Source organism: Lissotriton helveticus, chromosome 8 (genome assembly GCF_964261635.1).
Source record: "Lissotriton helveticus chromosome 8, aLisHel1.1, whole genome shotgun sequence".
NCBI lineage: Eukaryota > Metazoa > Chordata > Amphibia > Caudata > Salamandridae > Lissotriton > Lissotriton helveticus.
The window spans coordinates 100483821-100509889 of record NC_136069.1 but is presented as its reverse complement, the minus strand read 5'-3'; the positions used below and the strand labels follow the sequence as shown (position 1 = coordinate 100509889).

The 26069-nt window shown below is 45.3% G+C and overlaps 1 long non-coding RNA gene across 1 annotated transcript in view; it reads left to right on the top strand.

The window, feature by feature from the left end:
- LOC144771492 (uncharacterized) overlaps positions 1–25498 on the top strand; it is a 39977-nt gene extending 14479 nt beyond the window's left edge. The window contains exons 2-3 of the long non-coding RNA XR_013599311.1: positions 24957–25025; positions 25224–25498. This is a non-coding gene — a long non-coding RNA (uncharacterized LOC144771492). The remainder of the gene's footprint in view (positions 1–24956; positions 25026–25223) is intronic.
- The last annotated feature ends 571 nt before the right edge of the window (positions 25499–26069 follow it).

The window sequence follows — 26069 nt, the reverse complement described above, 5'->3', positions numbered from 1 at the left end:
CAACATCAGTTGGACCTTGCGCCCATAAATGCTGTGGAACATTAGACAGTCTTGAATCAAAATCTCGTAATACATAGTGACCCTTAAAGTCACGTAGGAACAATCGTATTCCCTCTGGGGAACAGCATATAACTGCACCTAACTCTTTCAGTGTCTTAATGCCTAATAGGTTTTCTGGACATGACTTAGTAAGTAACAGATCAGTAGTGCGGGACAATGGACCTACTTCTAGAGTAACTGGCTTTGAGATCTCATTTACGATAGGCTTTCCTGAAAATCCAAGGGAAACATTTCTTGAGCCTGAGAGCGGAGCCCCTGGAACTTCGGCGTGACTAATTGTGGTCCTACTTGCCCCTGTATCGATCAAAAACTTTCTGTCTTTCCCTAATACTTGACTGTGAACATAGGGACCTTCTTGATCTACAGGTATCTCGATGAGAGGCAAGCCTACCTCCCTCTCTAGGCTGTTTCATGAATACTGTTGGTACTCTGGATACTCAGACTGTGCATACTGGTACATCTGCTGTGTGACATGCTGTGTTGCAGCGATAGGCTGCGGTACTGTAACTGTCTGTGGTGTATTCTGTGGCTGAGGAATCTGTGAAACTTGTTCTTGTCTAGGCGGACGTGGTCTTTCTTTAGTCTTACCAGTAGCTATGTTGTGTTTCAGAACTGCACACTCGTTTATAAAATGACCTGGCTGTTTACAATAATTGCAGTTCCCTTTAACGGGAGCTGCAGGATTGGCTTGATTTGGACCCCTCTTCTGACTGTCTTGAGGAACAGATTGTGCAACTAGTACTTTCATTTTCGTGTCTTTCATACGTTTTCTCTCGTGTTCTTGTTCTTCCCTGATTCTATTCTGGTGGTATTGGAGCATCTGCAACATCTGGGACGGGGTATTAGCTTGCCAGGTACTTTCGACTTTCAAAACTCGATTTTTAATTTGTGGACTAGAATTCTCGACTAATTTAGTAACAAAAAGGTGAGGATATGACTCACTACTTGTCTTGAGGCCACTGTTGATGCTAAAACATTTTTCAAATCTAGAATAAAAATCACTAATATCTTCGTCTTGTTTCTGTTTACAGGCTGAGATTGCATCCCAGTCTTCCTTTTTAGTTGTCAATAATCTGGGTAAAACTTGTATTAATAATTCTGGTAATTCTTTACATTTATCTCCAAGACCGGTACCTGGTACTCGTATCTTATCTTCAGCTTCTAGAACTGCCCAATCGATCTTTTTCTCTCCCACTTCCCATTCTTTTTCCTTGAGCTTTTCATACACCCCTGCGGGCAGCAGAACCTTTAACATTTTAATTATATCTGGATACGTGTATTCTCCCATCCGGAGCATGTCTTTTAATTCTCTATGGAACCCTGCTGGATCTTTATCATGACAGGGAATTAATTTCTTCATCTCGAGGAGTTCCATCTTTGTAATCGGAGTGTATACAAACACTCGCTGCATTTCGCCACCCGTTCCTCTAACTGGGTGGACTTCTCGTAACGGATTCTGTCTCTCCATGTAAAATGGTTTACTTTCTGGGGGTGAGACATGAACAAAATGCGGGTTCAAAAACGTTCTATATTTGTGACGCTGTTCTAGAATGACACTAATTAAATCGGTACCTAGACCTCTCCATCTATACTGGAGTAACTCGTTCAGGATATCATGTAGCGGGCCTGGATCAGAGTGCTGACCCTCATACAATGTAATGAGGTGCTGAATCATATACATACCCACCAGTCGCTGCTCGGATGGGGGCATTTTCAGAAACATTTGTGCCACTATTTCGTCTGGAAAAGTGGTAGAATCAGTAATCCATCGGACTGCTGATCGGGCTAGTTCTTGTTCATGCATGGTACTTAACTCACTGTAACCGATTCGTGATTTCAGAATGTGATCGGTAGCTTGAAACACTTGTTCTAGTGAACCTTGTTCTGGTGCTGGAGAATGAAAAATAGACTTGTGTTCTAGGCGTAAATGGCGATCTGGAAATCTAGGTTTTCCTACATACGCTATTCTGGCGGGATTCTCGTCCTCTACCTCTTCAGTATCAGAGTTACTTTCTTTCTCGCTTACTTGTGCTGCTTTACGCTGTTCGTGTAATTTTATTATTTCTTTACGGATTTTCTTGTACATACTCTCCATAGCACCGACGGTCTTGTGCTTACCCTCGGCTATATTATCACTCCACCTTGTCAGGGTTCTCATTTCAGCCGGATCTTTAGACGGGTAATCTTGTTCTCTTATTAGACAATTGATCAGAAACTTTAATATCATGAGCTGGATCTCGGCTTTCCTTTGAGACATGGCCTCGCTAATACTTTCTGGATCATCCCCTGTACGGATGAAACGATATATTCTGTCTAGATCTTCTTTCATATTCGGTAAGGTGACTAGATACTCGGCCACCTTTCTTACGCGGAATGAATATAAAACCATATTATCCTCGCCTGGGACTGGATCATAGCCGCATTCGGCAAGGGATTTTCTTATTTCTGCTACAGTCTGATGTCTGGGCGTACGCTGTGACGCTTGTGCATGTAATTCGGCTGTCGTTAAACGCTTGTGTGGCGGCGGGGTTTGAGGAGTACCTCCCCCTGCGGCCCCTAAACTAGAGTCGTCTACTGAGGCTCTTCGTCCTGGCAGAGTGGGAAATGGAAATGTAGGCTGGACTTGTATGGCGGGCTGGACCGGGGGTACCGTAACAGGTACTCCGGTGTCTGGAGAAGCGGGAAGTGCCTGATTTACAGGGACTGGCGGAGCGCGAACAGGATTTGCATATTCTGGGACTGTGTCGTCCAAATAGGACGAAATAAAAATATCAGCTGCGGTCTGTTTGTGACGTAGCTTGGTCGGAACTAATGGTGGCGGGAAATTACTGGATGCCTCTGGGGTCGCTTTTGGCAAGCCCTCGGCAAAGAGAGGATACATACCCCTGATAAGGGCATGCCTCTGTCTGTCTGACTGTTCGGCTTTGACTTGTTCACCTATCTCGATTAGTTCTTTTTCTTGTGCTCGTTCTAAGGATTCTCTACTTAATTCTGACTTTCTGATTTCCTTTTCAGTTCTTTTATGAGCTTCTTTGCGCCATAACTCGATGGCATCTTTCTGTGACTGTCTGGCTTTCTTTTTCCATAATGCCTCTTCTACTCGCATGATGCACTCGGCATCCCATGTGCCCGATACGGGCCATCTATACTTTTCTTCTAACTGTTTGGTATACTCTACCCATAAATCTAGATATAGTATGGCGCTTATGCCATGCTTTTGATACATAAAATGACCTGGACTGTCCCTAGGCGGAACTGGAACTGCTGCTTCCAGCAGACCCTTTCTGGTTTTTAACTGACGTAATTTCGAGAAGAGCGGCATGACTGAACTATAATCTAGACACAATACAATACACAATAAACACGATACTTATTCCCCATTCATACCACGACATTAAAATACATGAAGAACATTTAAAAATAACAGTTCGGACAGAATACTACCTGGAATACGGAACACAGAATACATGAATTTTCTCGAGAACAGAACTGACTAGAACAGGAACTAGATGCACTGCTGAAACAGTACGAAACTTACCGGTCTCATAAAGAGACACGTCAGGACCCGCATCCACCGAAGTGGACACTTCGTTTTGTGGGTCTGTGTACCACCAACCCACAGACCAGAGTCAATTAGATCGACCCTGTCTAGATACTACCCCAGTAACGGTACTCACCGGGCAGCAAGAACGGAAGGCCTCGGACTGGACTGGACTGCTACGACGACGGACGACGAACTTCGGACTTCAGTTACGGGTGGGCCTCCGGATACCTCGGACCTTGGACTCTTGGCTTGGGCTCTGGTCGGGACTCGCCGCGTTCCTCCACCGTCTCGTTTGGATGCTGGACCGCCTCCTCCGTCTCCTCCGTGGGCCTGAGGGATACTTGAAGCAGAAATATCTGCCGGTGCGCAGAAGAGTTCCGTCACGACTGCAGAGGGTCAGGGGGTCGGCGTGGCTTCACCGACGCGTGGGGAAAGGGCAAGTCCCTATTCGGGCGCCATTATGTGGTAAATAAATAAATAATACCCTATTTTTGAATGTATAAATGAATAACAGATAGCTCAATAAATAAGAGTCAAAATTCGAGGTAGTAGGAGTTTCGCAGGTTTATTACAGCATAAAGGACAGGAACAGGACAACCTGCATAGGAATAGGATGGCAGGGCCCAGCAGCTGCTGGGGCTGGATCTGGGATGAGCGCGCTAGCATTTAATAACAATACACAAGCATATATAGTAAAACAGTTGCATTACAGTACATATGATAGGCGGAGCAGTGGGTGGAGCAAAAGGCGTGACGCGTAGCAGTCGCGAAAGATAAGGGTGAAAAGAGGTGTAACAGGGCGTATACATAGACATGTGATGTAAACGTAACAGAATATGTCATGAATGGGGCGGAAACCATGGAGGGGGCTACCTGAGGAGCCGGGACCTCTAACCTGATGGTGCGCGCAAACTGGCAATGACGTATCACTAGGAGAAGCTGGGGGCTATGAACTCTGTGCTAGGAGCAGAGACTGAAGTCTGGAGAGTCAGGGCGACATGTACCTAAGCAGTATCTAGTATCTGATGTTTAGAGAACATGTTGATATAAACTAGAAGTCAGGAGGGGAAAGGCTAACTTGATTCTAAGACTGGACCATGCATTATTCTACATGTAGTACGTGATGAAGAATATTAAATGACCATTAATACAGTATTTCTCTAACGTGGAGACGTGAAGGCTAGACAATGACGGAAACTATTGATGCCATTCAGTAGCTTAGGAATGCAGAGAAGGAGGACTGAACTGATAACTGGAACTATAACATACTTTTGGCAGACTCAGAGGCAGAGCCAGGCTGAACCGGGCACTGTGAGGCAGGAAGTAAGTGAAGGGTCGAGGATACAGGTGGGGGCTGTATCGCTCCTCAGCGAGGGCTCCAGGAGACAGGAGCTGAATCTGGTGTCCAGGCCCTTTTGAGGCCTAGAAACGGGGACTTTATAATGGAATAACGTGCATACTGAGAAACGTGGCAACGTAGCTTTACATAGACCTGATATTCGTAGTATTCACGAGAACTGGAAACTGGCATACTAGAGGTGGACACAACTATAATTGCGTCTTTAATCAAACATAGGGAATACATATGCATATTTAATCATGCACACATAACATATGATGGATGACACGTAGGGACACAAAACATGGCAAAATTTACTTTTCCACACCAGCCTGCCATCATTAGTGAGATTTCTGATCAATATCTTTCCTGATACTTGAGGCCTGCAGATCGGCAGTAATGCAGTGGAAAACATTTTGGGAGTTTTCAGTTGAACTATGCAGCACTTGGATTACCAGATACCTATTGTGTGCAAGCTACAAGCCCTATTTATAAAAGTCCCAAAAAATAGATCACACTTTCCAGTCCATAGCCCAGCTTTTAAAATATTCTTAGAAACCAACAATCTCTCTGTTCTCCAAACTTCTCCACAGTAAAAGCACTTTTTATCATACCTCTTCACCCTAAAAAGAAAAAAATCAGAGCAGGCAGCAGTTGTCTGTTTCCTAACCACGTTTTTAGGTCTCGGAACTGCGAACAGATTGCGAAGCAATCTGTCGTTCCGAGACTCTATTGCAATCATTCTGGCTTTCAAGGAGTCAAGGGAGACTGACAAGTGAGGTGCACGCGCAACCTTGGAACTGGGATCAGGTCGCGCGCGCTTCCTGTCTCCCATGGCTCCTTGGAAGCAGACTCACACTCACGCACACACACACACATATAGACCCCCCCCTCGCCGCGCATACACACACTCACACACACACATACAGACCCCCCCGCCGCGCATACACACACGCACGCACGCACAGAGACCCCCACCCCCCCTTCCTACCTCGTCTCGGCGTGTCTTGGCGCTCCATGGTGACGTTCGCCAAATGAGGGTGAGCACTGGGCAGACTGTCTTGCACAAGGACGGGCAGGTGCACAGTCGTCTACAGGCCCCCAACAAGTCACAGTCGCGTGCCGTCCCTGCCTCTCACGCGGCCGTACATGCGCGCTCTCCTCGCCCTGCCACTGGAGCTTCTCGCCGGGATTGCGTGCCAGTGTTCGCGCGCAGCCGCCGTCCACGGCTGCGCGCGCGCCCCCGCAGCTGAGGCAGCATTTATTCTACTTGTTGAAAGAGTGGCGCTTTCATTGCTCTGCACGGACTAGAACAATTGCTGTGTTATACCATAAATGCTCCCTAGTGAAAGTGATTGGTGGGGCATACCTCTCCTGCTCCCTAGGTAGCCTCGTTTTCTAACCGTTTTAATATACGGTTAACTAGTGACATTTGTGGATGAACTGCTGTGAACTGACAGCTCGTACTTCACAAGATGTGTTACACATTATGCCTAGATATATGGGTCTCTACTTAGAAGGGACCGATGTTAGGGCTAGCTTTGCTAACACCCAAGCGTGCAGGCTTGCATGGTTGTGCAGGGCCCAGTGCTCCTTGTTAAAACGAGGGAAAGCCTCACTACGATGATACAACAACCAACAACTACCGTTTTCCTCATCCTTCCGCTCTGCACGTTTTACCCACCCCAGGTTCAGAGAAAGAAGCATATCAGCGAGGAATGGAAGATTTGAGAATTAAATATATGGGAAGAACCTTTCTGCAGGGTTTGAAAAAATGCGCACATATGCCTCATATTTATAATACATTTTCAGACCATTCTTTCAGGAAAGCATACATATATTTTTAGAGACTGAAGCAAACCTCAACTGTCCATGAATTAATGTATACTGACCTCTGGTGGATATACGCGTAATAACACTTTAGACGAAAAGAATGTTAGCGTTACAGTGACCTTATAGATTACATCGGGTCACTGTAATGATTGAAAGATACTTAAAGCAGGGCACTGGGAGCATGAGGCCCTCCAGACCTTTACATGCGGGCCCCCGACGTTTACATGCGGGCCCCCGACCCGGCCTTTACATGCGCCCACCCTGTGCAACGGCAGCACTGGGCTTCAATTTACTGGACTCAGCACCACCATTTAACAAGCATTTGCAATGCAATAGGTCTCGCAATTACGCGACTTTAAGCTATTGGCATTGTAAATGAATATACCTGTTATTTATGTTTTAAAAATGAAAATAAAAATAAAAGGTATTATCATTTACAATGTCAATAGCTCTAACTCGCGTAAATGCGAGACCTATTGCATTGCAAATGCTTGTTTGTTGAACTGTCTGCCCAACACTGGACATATCATTTTTACAAAATGAGTCAGGACTTATCCTCCTAGAGCTCGTAATACAATGATAGTACTGTCATGTAATAATTTCAACAGCTTGGCATTGTATCTAAATTCTATATTATCACAAATCCCAGAATTTAATGTGATGTCTAAAAAGCCACTACTGCCCGCAAGTATCATAATTGAACAATGAGGGCTGAAGCTTTATTTGGCCGCAGAGAGCGACATGTCACAGTTTAGTTTATGCCCTGCCATGCTATGATGTAGGTAAAAAACAAAAGCCTACTCCTTGCACTACACGCCAAGAAATATGTTGCATTACTCCCAACAGGAGCACAAGAAATTCACACACATTGCAGATATTGTAAGGCAACACAGTTTAAATTATTAAGTTGATCTCAATACTTGGATATAGTTGTTTTGTCATACACGTAATACAGTGTCCCCTAGAGTGTCACACATAAGACAGTGAATGTCAAACTTTTGAACACTATAAACATGGAAATGTCACACCTAACTATTCAGAAAATTTGGCAGCTATGGGCTGTATAAGCATTTTGCAAGAAATGGGAAGTATTTTTAGTTGCATACATGCCAATAGACCCGATTCAGATGGGAGACTTCTGATTTCTAAGGCCAAAAGTGGCTTAATTTTGGCTGTCTCATGCATGAAATTGTCTGTCCTTCAATTGAAGTCAATGAGAAACACGCATTATCCTGATTAGCTTTTTAAAATCTCCCAGTTTCCTCTTCTAAAATGTGGGCATGTATGGTAGTTGCTGCTCTACCAGACTATAAAACAGACCCGCAAACAGCCCAAAAAAATAGCTCTATACAAGGGGTCTCCAACCGGTCGATTGAGAGCTACCGGTAGCTCGCCGAGACGCTGTGAGTAGCTCGCGCCGAGGGCTGCTCAATTTAGTAGCATATTAGCATTATTTGGGCTATTCAGGCTGTTTTCAGTGTCCATTGCCCGTCCTCACCCAAAGCAGCTGCTATGATTGGCTTGAGCTTAGCCGGGGTGGGGCGGGCCGAAGAGGATGACTTCCTGCTGCAGAGTCTTGTGACCGGGCGTGCGCAGAGTCTCGTGATGTTTATGTGCCCCCTGCCTTTTCGTCACTGGCACTGCACTGTCCATTGTGCGGGTGCAGAGCTCAGGCAGGCACGGTAGGGCGGAGCATTGAGGAGCAGTTCACAGGCCGGGACCCGCGCGTACAAACTTGCACCCGATTTGCAGAAGGTAAGATTTAGTTATACCACAGTTTAGGACGCCCCCCCCCCGGTAAAAGTAATGTAAGACTAAGAGTGAAGTGACGTCGTACCATGTGCAATGACCCTGCATGCGACCGCTCTCGATTGCCACGTTTGCCCGGTTCCTCTCCTATGTGCGTTGTCATTGTGACTCTACGGCGCACCCCTGGTTTCTCCTTGCTGGTTTTCACATGAAAGTACTGCTGGGACCCACGCATGCCTTTTTCATCGTTGCACCGCGCTGTATATCTGCGCAGATCCCCAAATTGTCCGAGTTGTTTTTTTAGTGCAGACTCGACGGTGCAAGTGTCTGAGGTTGGGTGTTGGGGTGAAATATATTCCCAGTGAAACAGAAAAATGTGCTAAAATGATTAAGTAAACTACAATACTTTTTCCCATATTCACGCCTCCTTTTCTCCCAGCTGTTAACCATAACCACATTTTTGCCAACACAAGCTTTGACTCTTCCTTTATGATAGCGAGCAATAATTATTAGTATCCGAGATACTAGACTCGAGGAAAAAATGCAGTGGTACTGTACAACAGGTTTGGGGCTCAGATTCCACTCCCTACTCCAGTTCCTATCCGATTATCATTAGGCCTCAATAATGCATATTGGAGCAATTACCTGACCCGTTGAAGACCGCACCTCTACAGTGCTCACCCCCATAATACCCTTTTGCAAAGCAGAAAATGGAGCTGCAGAAGATCTCGCTTGGGTCCCATTGCTTACGATTGGTAATGAATAGTTCACAATAACGGATGGTGGGAGGGCAGGTGGGGTTAAGCAACAACAGAGGGATGCAAGTAAGTAGGAAGGGTGTGCAGGTGGATGACGGGTCGGCAATCAACAACAAATGGAGGATGGTTGAGGAAAGCAACAGAGGGCGGTTGGGAACCAGCAACAACGGAGGGCAGGAGGGAGAGGGCAAGCAACACGGGCAACAGAAGGAGTGGGGGAGGGAGCAGCAACACAGGAGTCAGCGTAAGGATGGGGGCAGATTTGGGGGGGAGACTGCCAGCAGAAGGGGAGTCACTGATACAATTGTTAACCGAAAGAAGAAGCTACCTAGCCCTCCAAAAAAATGAGCAGTGGAATGACACAAGTAATGTGTCCATGATCTGGAGGAGTGGGTGTGAGGTACAAAAACTGTAAGGGGAAGGAAGACTACAGTGATTGACCAATACCAAGCAAACAAATGAGCGTGGCAGTGAAGCCAACCAATGGTAAGGAGACGTCTAAGAAAGCCCACTAGTAGAAAACAAAAGGTCTCCAAGTCACAGAGTAGACATTGTCTAGGTGTGAGAACTAAATACTGAATCAAAAGTTCATTCGCAAAATAAGATGTTGGCCCATCAGCCTTGGCATAGAACCGTGCTTCTTGGTAGGTGGATGTTCATATCACTGTCTATTTTGAACTGGGAGGGGCAGCATGGTAGGGAGTTCTTGCTGAGTAACATTGAGTTGTGCAGGACTTCCTTCACCATGCAGCCCTCTCACTGCCAGGTGAAGTGCAGCCTTCTACAATCAGTCTCAGTTGACAGGTAAGCAGAGCACTGGGACCACATTGCGGTGGCAGCTGGGGTGCTCCTTCGTGTTGCAAGTAGGTGGGTGAGCTCTTTTGCAGTTTCAGCAGCACACACAGTTTTAGGGTACTCAGTGGTGCAGGGAACAGGTGAATACATTATGTCTTTGCACCCAAATTTATCTCAGTTCTTTTTGTGGGCCACCATTGCCACCCTGAGACCTTGTTCGGCTCCTCGCCCACACCACACTTGACTGCTTCAGTTTCAGTGGGGGAGCAATAGATACCCACTGGCCCTGGTCACAGTGTGCTCCTCCTCACCACCCCCCCTGTCCTCACAGTTCCACTCCACATTGGCAAAGGCCACACTGTGTCCAGAGTCCAGACAGAGACTCCAATCCAGGCACCCCCCCCCCCCCAGAAAGTGTTCAGTACAGGGCCATCAAGCCACCTGAGCCTACACCTGCTCTACCTCCTCACACAGCTCACAGTCCTTTGCTTCGTCACCACTTTGCACTCACTGACCACTGTGCGCTCTCAGGGACACAGGCAGCTCTGGCTTCCCAGCTCCGGCCTCTCCACAGTGAGGCCTTCACTTCTCCATGGTGTCGTGTGGCCACTCGGGGTGTTATATATTGGTTGTTTTTTGGGCTGTTTGTGGGACGATTTTATTGGTTGGTGGTCTGTGCCAATGCTTGTCTGTGGATTTCCGGCATCATGTGTGCCGATTTTATTGCCTGGTGGGCTTTTTTGTGTTGTTAATTTTTCAGATAGTCCCAACATTGCCTGCTGCAAGCACAGATAGGCTACTGAAGTGTTCCATACCTTGAAAAACACCTCCTATATACAACATGTCTAAGTTTAAAAACGTAGTTTGCAAATGTGGGCCACTTTTTTCAGCTATTTGATTTGCCTGCCCTATATTAACAACATAACATAACTGAAGAGGTCTATTTGTAAAGCACACAATTACCCGAAGGTGTCCTGGTGCTGAATAACAGATGTTTATTGTTACCCAACTCAATGGTACTCATTTTATTGACCTCAAATGGATGAAAGGCAGAGTGGACCTGCTGGGATTTAAACCTGTGACCATGAGGTCGGACACATGCCCCTGCAGTGGCTGCTTTAGTGCACTGAGCCAACAGACCCTTATGGGGCAAATAATTCTAAGTTGGTGCCAGGGCCTCTTTCCTGTCCCATTCCGACAAGCATTGGCCTCCGCTTGCACAGCTTGTGCTTTTGTTGTGTCATTGTTGTGGCTTGTGCTTTAGTTGTTTGTCTCACTGTTGTGGCAGTCAATACACTGCATTTAATTTTTAACATATATGATGCATTCCTATTCTTATCCTGCACTGGCACACAAACTGCTGCACCCTAGTGCCAACACAGGCACACCTGTGCCATGGTGCAAGGGTGCCTGTGTTGCACACAGATTTCTTTTTACACAGGAAAGGGCACCCATGCTCCACTAATGGAACACCTCGCTGGGGTAGAGTAACGCAGCACATCGATTTACGCTGCCTTGCCTCCATATCTATGAGGCCATTAAAGGCCAGAGGCCATTAAAGGCCACACAGGGTGGCTTTGTGTGGCCTCATAGATGTTTTACAGTGCACCTTCAACTTATGCATTTCAAGGTGCTGTCATGCAAAGTCTTTTCTTTCAGTGTTATTGTGTTCAAACCACAGTATGGGGCCCATGGGCTCTGAAGAAATAGGCCTAACGCCAATGAAACTGGGCGGGGGAGGTCACTCGGAAAAATGTGCGAGTTGCTTGGAGTTTAGTAGCTCATGACGATTTTCACTGACCAGAAGTAGCTCTCACTACATAAAAGGTTGGAGACCCCTGCTCTATACATTGACAAGTCAGGCCAGCCCTTTGGACATTGACAGGTTGCCCTAAAGGCCATTCCGAACCTGGTTGCCACATTTACTAGAAAAAAATACCAGCCACTTGTTCATGTTTTAAAATTCCGTAAGGGCTGGGACATGGGGCCCGATTCATAGAACTAATCTGAGACAAAATCCTAAATTTATGACTTTCGGTATTCACAAAGGGAATTTAAGAGTATTAAAATTAGGGATTCTAACTTTACTACTCCTAAAAGTTAGGAATCCTAACTTTACCTCTCCTAAATGCCCTTCGTGAATACCGAAAGTCGTAAAGCTAGGATTTTGTCTCATATTACTTTTGTGAATCGGGCCCATGATACTTAAATAGCATTTTTTATAAAATAGTCTGCATTCTTTTTTAACATGGCATTTCTGTTTTTGTTTACTTTATCAATCAGGGACAGTTTGGGCAGCTTTAAAACTGTTTTCAAAGTGAATTCTTCTTGTCTTTGCTGTTTACAATATGTGTTGATAAGGAGGAAAAATGCATGACTTCCCTAATGTTTGTACCGCTGAATATTAAATACTGGGAATGGCAGTAAAAGACTGTCCAGGTGGCAACCCTATTGATGAATTTAGTGCTGCTGAGATGTTATGGCAGTGCTCTCAAGTTTGCAACATTTGTAGGCTTAAGAATTCACCTGCATATTGATGACTTTACAACATTACAGGGAGTGATAGGATCTGGTGACATGCAGAACACAGATCAATTCTAAAAAAAGGGTCTGTTTAAGAGATTGGGTTATTAGCTTAGGGGGATAAGTACCCACCTCAAGTAATAATCACAATCATTGGCAGGATGAGCCACCAAAGTCACTAAATGACCCTGAGCTCTTACCCTGGTAGCTATGGCACAGAGAACAGACAGGCGTAACATAGAGACAATGTATAAAGTATTTATACACTACTAAAACAATAATACATTTGAAATACACAACTATAAAGATCACCAAACCAATTTAAAAAACAGAGTAACGTTTACTAAACAAAACTTCACCAAAATGACAAACATCCAATAAAGTGAACCCGAGATATGACATTTAAAGTTTTTAAGTAAAACTAACATATAGAAGCACAAAGTTCCAATGATGAGCAATTGGCTGCAAAAGACCTCCACCTAGGTTCAAGTGATGCCTGCTGCGATTGAGCCTGGGTTGGATACGCCAACTAGGTTTGTTCTGGTCAAAGATTGTACCTTGTGACTTTAGTCCTTTAAGCCCGAATCACCTTGGGTGTGCACTTCTATAGCCCCTTCTGAAGCCCCCCCCCAGACCTCAGGGGAGGCATTTAGAGACTCAGTTACAGGGTGTTAGGCAGAGTCCAGTGCAGGTCCAGTTGCCACTGATCATCTGGGCAAATGCAGGAAAGGCCTCTTTTAGCTTAAACCAGAGGTCAGGTCAGCATTATGAGACTTGAAGTCCACTTCTTTGTCCTGTGTTCAAGAGGGAGAGCAGGTACATTCTTCTGGGCTCTTTCCAGGTAGCAGGCATTAGGTTAAGTACTCCTCTTATCTTCCACAGGTCCAAGAGTGTTCTGCAGTGGGTGCCTGGAAGTGCCACATTTATGTCTGGCACTAGCCAGTGGGCAGAAAAGACCCCCAAGGACGCCCTAATCTATATGATAACGTTTCTGTGGGCTAACCCTACCCACTTTTGGCTTTTTCAAGATGGCCAAAGTCTTCAGCCGCACTAAACTTGGGCTCTATGGATGGGGGGGTTAGGGTGGATATTGTACTATGGTAATCCTAGTGTCCTCCCACATCTAACAACAAACAACAAATTTGTGGCAGTCCCTGTACCCACAGCAACCTTGGATACAGAAGTCTGATACAACAAAGATGAGTATTCCGTGGCCAGGCATGGGATACACAATAATTGTTTTGGTATATTGCTTTTGGCTTTTGAATTGCACCCAAATAACATATCTAAGCACAGCAGACCTGTCAAACAGGCTGTGACACTTTAATATCAAAAAGAAGTCCACTGTGCTCATGGCCTGACTGGCTTGTATGACAAAAGAAGAGCCCTGCTCAAGAGCCAGCTAACACTTGCCAGTGACAGCGATGGTCTCTTTGAAGTGCACCCCAAGTGTCATATAAAAAACCCTAGCAGACTGTGAATGATGTTTATCTTTTTTAAGCTTCTAATGTGTTTGAAATCGAGCTTGCACTAACATAGAGCGAAATTGTGCTGTCTTCCATTTTGAAAATACAACATGATACATCAAATGATCATTGTTTTTGTTGTCGTTTCCTTTGCTCTAATAAAGAATTGTGCGTTTTACATGGAAAGACTGGAACTTTCCAAGTCTTTGGGTCTGAGATGTATTCATTCAAGGACAACTTAGCTGTCCCAACCACTTTGTATACAGTGTTACAATTCACGTCACCTGAATAGACTCCGAACCCAATGAAATAGTATTATAAGAGAATCCTCAAATGTATTTTGTATTATGATATTTCCTTTTGCCTGTTCCTCACTGCTGCACCATCTGGGAACCATGTATGTGTGTAGTAATGTGTGAAATCCTTTGTCTAAAGTCAGATAAAAGGACTTGTTTTTTGTTTGTTTAACGGATCCCCATTTTCCCACTCTTAGAAGGCGAATATATGCTGAATTTAATATTGACCTTTACTGAGTTCTTTGTACTTATTATCTGTGTGCTTTGCTGCTAACTTTACTGATGATATATTTCATGTATTTTGCCTTCATAAATCTTTATATAGAGCCTTAAAACTTTGACAATGTCTGTCATTCTTATTAGTAATGGTATTATCTTATGCCTATTCCGGAACCTACATGTATTACAGACGTGTCCAATCAGGGAGCACCAAAGTCCTTATAGGGACCACAGTACTTCAGTTCCAAGCTGTTGTCACGCTCAGTATAAGTTAATGGGCGACAGATTTGTGCGCCCACAGATATGGTAGCAGAGCTGAGGGCTCTAATTGGATTTCGTCGGAATTAAAATAACCCATTTAGCTATAGAACCAATTACTGTACCTTCATGGTTCAGACAGTTTCGCCCTGAGATTCAAATTGACACTGTCCCGTCCCGATCCTGGTTACTGAGGACAAGGTAGCGGCAACCCGGAGAAGGACAACATGAGTATCAATAGGGATGAATACGTATGTTCCGGGTGAATGAGAAGTGAATTTTAAGGCAGTGCATGTTGGGATTTGTATTAAGTGCATTGTGGTGGAATGCAGAGGACAGACTTTGAATTCTATGACTATGTGGCACTAGTCCTTGCACTTGTGGGGGTGGCAGTTATAGTGTTTTTGATGATATTTTTAGATTTTTGATTTATTATAGGCACACTGCATAAAGCTGAAGAAAGGTATCTCAGTTAGATTTATTGAATTGTTGCACTGTCTGCTAAGGTGAGCTACACCGTAAGAGATAACATTTCTATTGTGCAAGTGCATTAATCTATTTCGCAAGCTTGAGTAAGGCGCTGCTTGCCTTGTTTTTATATGCCGAATGTTAATCTAGAAACTTAAAAATCTTCAAAGGTCCACTACTGTTGTTTGCCTACCTGTGCCTTAGTTCCATCACTCTCCAATCCGCCGCGGGGTCTCCCGTATGTGCGGAGAGAGTGTTGCGGTATCTCCTCTGCCACTGCCGCCACTTTAGTGGGTGGTGGTTGGCACCCTTGCTCGTTCACCACTTCCGGGGCGAAACAAATTTAGCCCATGCTGAGCCAGTCGCAAAGCGGTCGCAAGCTTGAGTAAGGCGCCGCTTGTCTTGTTTTATATGCCGAATTGTAATCTAAAAACTTAAAAATCTTCAAAGGTCCACTACTGCTGTTTGCCTACCTATCCCTTAGTTCCATCACTCTCCGGTCCATCGCGGGGGCTCATGTTTGTGCAGAGAGAGTGTTGCGCTATCTCCTCTGCCACGGCTGCCATCTTGGTGGGTGGTGGCTGGCGCTCTAGCTCGTTCACTACTTCCGGGGGAAAACATATTTAGCCCAGGCTGACCGGACACGCGCAGGGGGCGTGCCAAAGATGCACCAAAGGCAAGCCCGTCTGAGCCCGTCAGCGTCCGGAATGCGCCGTTCGCTAGGACCCCTGGCCTTTTTTCCAACTTACTCTACACCAGAGAACAGCTACTGTCCCTAAATGGTAGGTGTGGCCCTGGTGTGTTCTCGTTTAATCAAAGGAATAACAACGCTTTGTTATGCCCCCATTGTAAATACGCTCTCCTAGCCAGGAACAGCCACCGCCACCTCTCCAGCTCTCAGCCTCCCAGAAGAGAGAGGTTTGCAAGCCAATGTAATTCGGGAAGCTAGGAACAGGAACTCACCGGGTACTTCCCCTGCCCAGGCTTCTTTTGATGCCAACAATATCGCACAATCTAGGGGTGACGGACTTAGTGCTATTTTACTTAATGCAAGATCTGCAATTAAACACAAATATGAACTAGAATATCTGCTCCAAACCACAAACCCTGATGTAGTGTTTCTCACGGAAACCTGGGCTACAGCCTCATCTGAACCAGACTGGGTGATAGCATTTCCTTGGGGTTATTCGCTAGCCAGTCTACCCAGATTAGGACAATTGGGCTGCAGGGTTGCCATTATTTACAGGTCCAAGTTTAAAATAGTGTTCGAACCTGCCCTGCTGCCAGGTGCTAAAGCCTTGACGTTCAACATCAAAATCAGAAATGTGCTAGCCTTTTCTGTGCTGCTCCTTTAAAGGCACCTCTGATCTAAATCTCTATTTGTCCAAGCTTTACAGTCCCTGCTAGAATCATGCTTAGATTCCCCAACTTTCACTATATTAGGGGACTTCAATTATCATTTAGAACTCAGGGAGGATGCCTGTGCCGCTGTACTGATAGACACCCTTGAAGCATTTGGCCTCACTCAGATTGTTTTAGAACCTACCCATATTGCTCTTCATACGTTGGATGGGATTTTTACAAATAACCCCTCTGTTAGCATCCATAGAATTCTGCCACTTACCTGGTACGACCATAGGGCTATTTTCTTCAATGTAAATGATGGACACAACAATGATCCGCTGCCCCATCCCTGCCTCCGACGAAGGTTCGGTCTTGGCATAACATTCGTTCTGAGGTACTTACAGAACTGTTGGACAACAATATGCCCACCTTAGTTGCAGATTCTAATCTGGCAGCTAAAAGCTACGATGATTGGATCAGGTAAGCTATCAATCAATTGGCCCCAGAAAGACCTACTAGACAAGCGACCCATGCCCTCCAGACATCATCCATGGGGTTTGGAACAAAGTTAGCACTGTTCTTACCCCCCTCCTGAACAATGTTATCAATATGGGTGTCTTCATGACTTCCTGGAAGAAAGCCTGTGTCGGACCCATTCTAAAGAAACCCTCCTTAGACCCTTTCGAAGTAACAAACTACCGTCCGATTGCATGTCTCCCCTTAGCAGCTAATGTTTTGGAAAAAGACATTAACTCAGAGCTTACGAAATGCCTACATACCAACAACCTTCTTGACCCAACACAACATGGCTTTCAATCCGGCCACTCCACGGAGTCTACTTTAATTATGGCTACTGAGGAAATCCGCTGGCAAATTGATAGGGGTGGCAGGGCCATCCTGATGCTACTTGACCTATTAGCCACGTTCAATATGGTTAACCATACTGTACTTCCGCGACGGCTGGAGGCAGTGGGAATTGGAGACACTGCACTTACACTTCTCACCTCCTTCCTCGTAGCCAGAGAACATAAAGTTTGTGGGATAACCTAGAATCAGGCAATTTCTACCTTCCAGGAGGAGTGCCACAAGGGTCCGCCCTCTCTCCAACAATGTTTAACATTTATGTCACCCCTTAGGCCAAGCTTATTAGGAACCATGGTTGCTCACTAGTATCGTACGCGGACGATACCCAAATTATTATCTCCATTTCATCCATGACAGACTTGGTGGCATACAGCTTTCATAGCTGTCTAAGCCACATCATGAAATGGATGCATAAGAATTACCTCAAATTGAACACAAATAAGACCGAGATTACCAAATTTGGAAATGGCCCGCAAATCTGGTCCCAATCTTGGTGGCCAGCAGCAGCGGGACTTTGTCCTGTCCCTGCTACTAAAGTGAGAAACCTTGGCTTCTTATGTGAGGCCCAGCTCAATTTCTCAGATCAGATCAATCAGCTTACATCTGCCTGCTATTTACTTTTAAAGTTGCTATGTAAAATCCTACCTTTTCAACCTATGGACTTGAGGAAAACAGTTGTGGTGGCCTTGTTCTTTCCCCCCTTGACTACTGTAATGCCCTGTACCTAGGCATTGACAAATGCCAGCTCTTGAAACTCCAATCCCTTCAGAAGGCAGCGCCACGTACTCTGTTAAACTTTCCTAAATATCGTCACATTTCTGGTGCCATTAGAATGCTACATTTGCTTCCAGTCAAACAGAGAACTGAGTTCAAGGCACTCTGCCTGGTTCACAAAGCCCTATATGGGGGTGGACCTAATGAATACCACAAATTATTCCAATGGCATGCCCCCCGTTGGATGTTAAGATCGGCCAATAAAGCCCAGGCCCATGTTCCTAGAGTGAATAAAGCCAGATGGGGAGGCAGATGTCTCTCCTTTATGGCATCTAAGCTCTGGAACAAACTTCCCCTCAATATTAGGCTAACTCCATCCAGGTCTCAGTTCAGGAGACAGGTAAAAATTGGCTTTTCCCCCCCTCCTAGCTATCAATCGTTTCCTGACTCTCAACCTCTGCTCTTTCTTGCTTCCTCTAGTGGCAAGATGCCCCGGCATTTGTGCGCTTTAAAAGCCCTTTACTTACCTACTTAAAATGATGTCCCTGGGTAAGAAGATGAAGGGAGCCAGATGGATGCTCTGTGTTTGCGTCCTGAAGGGAAAGAGGTGATCCACTTGAAGGCGTTATGCTGTATCCCGATGTAGTGGAGTCTGTCAATGTGGGTGTGGTGGGAGATGGTGTTTGAAGGCAGCAGAGATTTTGAGGGGAATCAGTGCCACATTTTTTCTGTGGTTGAGGAAGGTTCTGGCGATATCTGCGGCAGCGATCCACATGGTCTCAGTGCTATGGTTGGCACGGAATCCTGATTGTGAGGCGTCAAATAGGTTGTTTAGTTCCAGGTATTCGTGAGCTATTATTGATACCTTTCTCAAGTACTTTGGCTGGGTGGGGGAGAAGGGAGATTGGTCAGTGATTTTTAAGGTCGCTGGGGTCGGCAGAGGGCTTCTTTAGGAGGGATCTGACCTCTGTGTGTTTCCATCTATCTGGGATGGTTGCTGTGGAGATGGAGGTGTTGAGGATGCTGGTGAGTTCCTTGCTGATTGGGTTGGCTCCAAGGTTGAAGAGATGGTGGGGGCTCAGGTTGGTGGGTGCCCTACGGTGGATGGACAACATAATGGTTGTTGTGGTCTGAGTAGTGAGTGGAGACCAGGTGGCTATCATTTGGCTGGTATACACTCTTGACGCCATCTTTACCTCCAGCGGCAGAAACAAATTCACGCACATTTCAGAACACACCCATACCGACCACACCATCGTTCACTTTACCATCTCCAACACCCAACCTACCATCGCCAAGAACCACAGCGCCACCCACCACAGCTGGGGCAAGGAAACTGAGACTCAGTGGATCCAGACGCTCAGCACCACACAACCCGAAACTTCAGCAGATCTTGACCAGCCATCCAAAACATCTCTGCCTAAATCAACAAGTGCATCGACAACGTTGCCCTGCGAAACCTGCAACAAAAAAAAACCTCAAAACAAGCCACCTTGTACACCCCAGAGCTCAGAACCACCAAAAGCAACTGCTACCGACATGAGAAGTGGTGGCGCATCACCAAAAACTCCTCCGACAGAGCTGCTTACAAAGCTGCGCATCAAGGAAGCCAAGAAAGCAGCCATCACTGACTGCATCGACACTGCAGCCAACCACACGGAGGAACTATTCAAAATTGTCAAAGTATTCTCCAAACTGGCAGCCTCAGAGAAAACCATCCACCAGTCCCAAGAACTATGCGTCACCTTCTGAGTGTTTCTCAAAATGACTGCTACACAGTGCATGTCCTGTGGGACTGCACAGCTTTGACACATTGTTGGTAAAGGATTTGGAGCGAGATGAACACTTACTTTATGATCTCTGAACCTCTCTCCACAAAGCAATATTGCATGACACGTCTAAGATATCTAATATCTCTTATCGCTCTAGGAGATGGTTTTTCACATCTCTGCCGGCTAGCCAAGCTCACCAAGAAACCGGTTCTATTAGCCGCAGACACCGCCGGCAGCACAACAACACCCGCGCCTGCAGCCTGAGCCAACCCTGCCCCAACCGCGATCCTGCTCCTTCCTCCCCCTTTGTGCTGCACTCACAGCTCAGCTCTCCCGCCGCCCCCAGAGCCGGAGCTGCCAAGTTGTAGAGCTCCCAGCCTGCTGATGAAGAGGATAACCCTTCCTTCTTTCTTGGGGACCAGGTTTGTGCCTCACACTGAAAGACATGCCATAGGTTTGCACAGGGTTGGATTGGCATCAAAAATAGGCCCTGCCACTTGAGATTTTGACATTGCAGATAATACTGCCTTTTATTTTTGTTTTAAAACCATAAATAAAAGGCATTGGTATTTACAATGCCAATAGCTGAAACTCTCATGGCTGCGAGACCTATTGCATTGCAAATGCTGGTTGTTCCCCGGGGTCGGCTAGCGCACTCTTGACCCGCCAACCTCCACCTGAGTACTTTGTTCTGCCACCCGGTGCTTTTAAACCTCCTTCACCTGTTTCTTCAAACGAAACCAACGTGGCAGTGTTCCACACAGTCCCGTTTAACCAGTGGGGGATGACACTATTATTCTCACACTAGCTCTCCTGTCCATTCTTCACTAGAGGCCAGTTGTTCTACTATACATCGCGTTTATCTCCTCCCGATGATCAGAGTAGGGGCTGCAATACTCTGCTCTTGGGCTACGATCCCCATATCCTTTCCCGTCCGAAGCACTGCTACGATTTTACCACCAGCATTGCGCTTCTACATAAGATGCTGGGCACACACATGTTGATTTCCTTACATAACATCATATAGCTGCACCAGTGATATGCAGCCACGGTCTCCCATGGACTCTAACAGGGATATATTTCCACCCCTCCTGAGTCACCACGGGTTAGCGCTCCGTCTATACAAGTTAGGAATATGGCTCTAATCCTTGGTCATCAAGAACATACGGTGAAAGGAAGGTCCCAGGGCATATTTATAGACCTAAACACAGACACAGACCCCAAATATAGTCATTTAAAAGAACAAAAGGTGTCTATGGGTCTGAAGGATCAACTACACGTCCTGTCTAAGGCATGAGCAACTCAATAAAAAAAGAAACAGAACAAACTCCTAAATGTGACTCAAGCACAACAAGATACTTCCAGGGTATAAAAAGTACCCATCAGTTATCGTCCGATACCGCCCTTGTCATCATCTGGGTCTCCTCACACCAAGGAGAATATACTAGTAGCCACTAGATGTTGAAGTGGATGCTACTAAACCAGTGATATGAAGTGAATTGGGAGATATCAGGAGAAACATGTTAAGATAACTGATTTGCAGTGCGTGAAATAGTGCAAGTGAGAAGGTGATAATGTGTATAAAATTGGAGAGATGAGAGGAAAGGAAGTTTAATAGTACCCCTCAATCTTCCAATATTTAAAAACAGTGCAGAAGGATAGCAGATTTAACAAATAACTGCTATATAAAGTTACAGGTCAACATGTTTCAGCAGTAAATGGACTAGAATTGTCCGCTGCTTTCGCCAGGACCAAATAATCGCTACTGCAAAAAAAGGTGATGAAATAAAAAAAAGTTGACAACCATGTCACCTGGAAATCCTAGGTACATAGGGTAAATCCTCCGGGGTTCTAGATGAAGTCCAGAGTGAGAGGAGTCATGCCGAATACAGGAAGCAAGGAAAGAAAACATAAAAATTGGTGTCATAATCATAGAAACATCCGATAACAGCTATTTATGCTGATAGATCTATATGAGTCAACAGTACACATACTGACCCCACGTATGAGATCTAAACGTGGATCCGCTTCGCCTCACCTTGCTGCAGCTCAGGTAAGTAGAGCACCTCTCTAGTAAAAACAAAGAAGTGAAGGTGAGGGATCCAAGTCATGTTACCTCACCTCTCCTTATTAATTAATGCACAGTGCATCCACTAGTCGACCTTATAAAATAAACAAAAAGCGGTGTTGCGTCACTCATTGGTATTTCCTACATGTAAAGATTTTGCAAAGACTCCAGCACCGCTACATGAAAGGAGAGTGCTAGATATGTGACCGTTCTTATTTACACTGTATTTCAGTAATGCGCTTCTGTTATGTTACTATTACGATCAAAATATATCTATATTTAGAATACTATTCGATTCGATGTTTGCCGTAAAGACCAAGCCGTCTGTCTCATTCATTAAATGTTGGCTCTGTAGATATTTACATGGTGTTGCGTCTCCCAGCTAACGCAACAGCATTTCAATTCAAAACAGAGCTTTATTACACCACGCACTTCTACAGACGGGGTAAGATACAAGGAAAAAGGAAACGGGAGAGTGATCGCTCCCGCCTAGATCGAATCAGCAGTCGCACCGGCACGTCCTCTATGACTATAAAGAAAGACCAGTGTGGCAACCTTCTTAGCAAAAAATGGACAGCCCGCCCGCTCACCTATCCGTCGGTACTCCTGGCGTCCCTCTGAGCCGACTCGGGGAGGTGACCGGTCGGATCACGGCGCCATTTTTATTTTCGAAACAAGCGTCAGTCCGTGAATCACGTGTGAGCACAAGTCATCACGTGTGCACGTGAAGGACAGTGGGAAATGTAGTAATTCAATTGTAGTGCAAGTAACCACATATAGTGTGAAAAACATCGTTACCACTACGAAAGGTGTTCACACCAAAATATGAGCCACTACATATATTAGCCATGATTTTTACAACTTCTCATAAACAAGGACACGACTCTAACCAAAAACTAAGCGCTAAGGCTTTGGTCTTTCGAATCATAGTCACACGGCTACCCACAGCACACTTCACAGCCCGCCCTCAGTTGTGCACCCTCCTTACCGACGCACAACTGAGGGCGGAGTCGTGTCCTTGTTTATGAGAAGTGGGCATACTTTGAGAGTAGCGCTACAAGCCGCTTCTGTTTGTAAGTTAAGGCAATACAGTTCGAGAAAATGGGATCGCTAGTCGGCTTTCTCAATTTGGGCTCCAGGCGCACAGTACAATGTCAGTGCAGAGGTATAATGATTGAGTGTCCTCATGTTGTCTGTGTGTTTTGTTCTGCAGGGGGCCAGATATTTATTGCGCCACCAGAAGACACGTGATCTATTGACACGCAGACTAATGCTTGTAATGGTTGCAGGTATGCAGTAACTGGCAACCATCAGGTAACGGTGGATACAGTCACTGTTGTGTGTCTTTTATATGTTCCATGTTGTTTTTCCCATTTGTGGATATATGAAGTCCTTTGCTGGGGACTCATATTCTCTTTCTGCTGTGTTTGTTTTTAAATATCACTATAGGTCCTGTGATCCAACAAAAGTAAAGATTGAAGATAGAACCCCAATTTTGCCCTGACGAAGTTGCTGAAGTTTATAGCAATGAAACATGTCGGCATTGAATACAAATGTATGGTAAATTAGGAACCATTTTTAATTGGGAATTCTTGCAGCATCAGAATAAAGTCATAAAGCTAGTAAGTCTTACCACATTTTAGTAGTGATGGCCGATTGCTTTTGGCTATCATAGGGGTTCTAGGTGTACATATTTTTTCACTTTTATTTGGATTAGTGGACATATAGGTTCTGTTCACTATTCGTGCACCACACTAGTATCAGTTGGGGAATCACTATTTGTGTTTTGTTCCTTCTGTTCTTTACATGCAACAAAGAGAGAGTGTCCGATGATGAGAAGTGGGTAAACTGGCAATTGCTCGCCAGGAACCCCCTCGGGTGTTGCTACCATGAGGTACTCTCTCTTTGCTCACTTTATTTTTACAATTTTAGAGTGGGACCAGACCTGGGTGTAACTTTTTCTGAAAGTAAGAACACACCATGACCCAATAGATTAGTGTTAAGGAACACATCTAGGGCAGCATTTAACTCTGCTAGGGGTGCAATGAGAATAGGTGTGAGGTGGGGGAGACCCTTGTTGTTGAATATTGATTGAGTGGGGGCGGCCTCTTTATCCTTTCTTTCCCCCTAGGGCTCCTTTTGATTGATTGTGTATAAAAAGTACCAATCAGTTATCGTCCGATACCGCCCTTGTCATCATCTGAGTCTCCTCACACCAAGGAGAATATACTTGTAGCCACTAGATGTTGAAGTGGATGCTACTAAACCAGTGATATGAAGTGAATTGGGAGATATCAGGAGAAACATGTTAAGATAACTGATTTGCAGTGCGTGAGAAGGTGATAATGTGTATAAAATTGGAGAGATGAGAGGGAAGGAAGTGTAATAGTACCCCTCAATCCTCCAATATTTAAAAACAGTGCAGAAGGATAGCAGATTTAACAAATAACTGCTATATGAAGTTACAGGTCAACATGTTTCAGCAGTAAATGGACTAGAATTGTCCGCTGATTTTGTCAGGACCAGATAATCGCTACTGCAAAAAAAGGCGATGAAATAAAAAAGTGGCTAAAGTATATTCTCCTTGGTGTGAGGAGATCCAGATGATGACCAGGGCGGTATCGGACGATAATTGATGGGTACTTTTTATACCCTGGAAGTATCTTGTTGTGATTGAGTCACATTTAGGAGTATGTTCTGTTTCTTTTTTTATTGAGTTGTTCATGCCTTAGACAGGACGTGTAGTTGATCCTTCAGACCCATAGACACCTTTTGTTCTAATCCTTGGTCTCCAACAAACTGCTTTTCCGTCTTTTGGATACTTGTCATTTTAAACTGGGCTTAGTCTTTTTGGAATCTATTAATGCCACCATCTTTACTCATTAGGTTGGATGTGCGTATGTACCTATGACTACCTGCCAAAAACAGATGATGTATTATACCTGACATTTGCAGGTGAGTGCCACGACCTTACCTAATGCTAAAAAAAGCACCACACTAGTCCTGTTGCATGGCACTTGCGAATTATGCACATTTGTATTGATGTGTCTCCATGGATTAGCAAGAGTGTGGTCCTACTATGCTGTACTACTATGCTGTACCCCACCACATTGGTGTAACTGCGTGGTATGTTTTTTTTTTGTTTCACCACAGGTCTCACCGGTGAATCTGCTGAACTGCCGGATCACTGGTCTAGTATTACACTCCAACGTCTTTATTTTACTTTTAGCAAATTGTTTTGCACTTACACGTTGCAGTAGCTTTTGTAAGAGAGCCTGATGAAAGCCATGACTCTCTTGTAGGTCAAACAGCTGAAACATGTCGATCACTTTCTAATGCAACTGCATCTAATGTTGGCAGTCACACTATCCATTATTTGTTTTTAAATCCTAGCACCAGGTAGCAATAATAAACTTTGTCTGGCCAAACCTCGTAGCTAGTTTTAATCACTGTTCTGTTAGCACTGCACTCCCTCCACAACACACTCCACTCGCATTGGGTTTTATGAATCCCCCTCTTCTTTGAAAACATCACAGAGCTCCTCCCTCGCAGCAAGGGGGTTGTAGCCCGCTTTATGCCTAGGCTCGTGACGCGAGGAGGTATCCCTGTGATGAAGCATGACACCTCTGGTGTGTGAGGGAAACCTTCCTTCAAAGGGACCCCCTTCCCAGCGTAGTGTCCTGGCACTTTCTCCGAGACACTCGCCAAGTGTGAACCCGGACCCGAGGGCTCTTTGTGTGTTTGATTTGCTAAGTTTGGGGTGCGTGCCCTCACTGGTCCATAAATCCTTCTCAGGCCCCCTGTTGTGTTTTGGCAGATTCATCAGTAACCTACCAGTCCTTAATTTGTAAGAAGGTAAGTGCCAGGGCCCTCATCAGGAGACCACTACAGATGGCAACTCCCATTACCACTGCCAGCACTGCCAATCACAGTACCAACACAACTGCTAACCATCACACTCCTACAAGTGTGACAATTCTGACGATTCCAGGCTCTCAA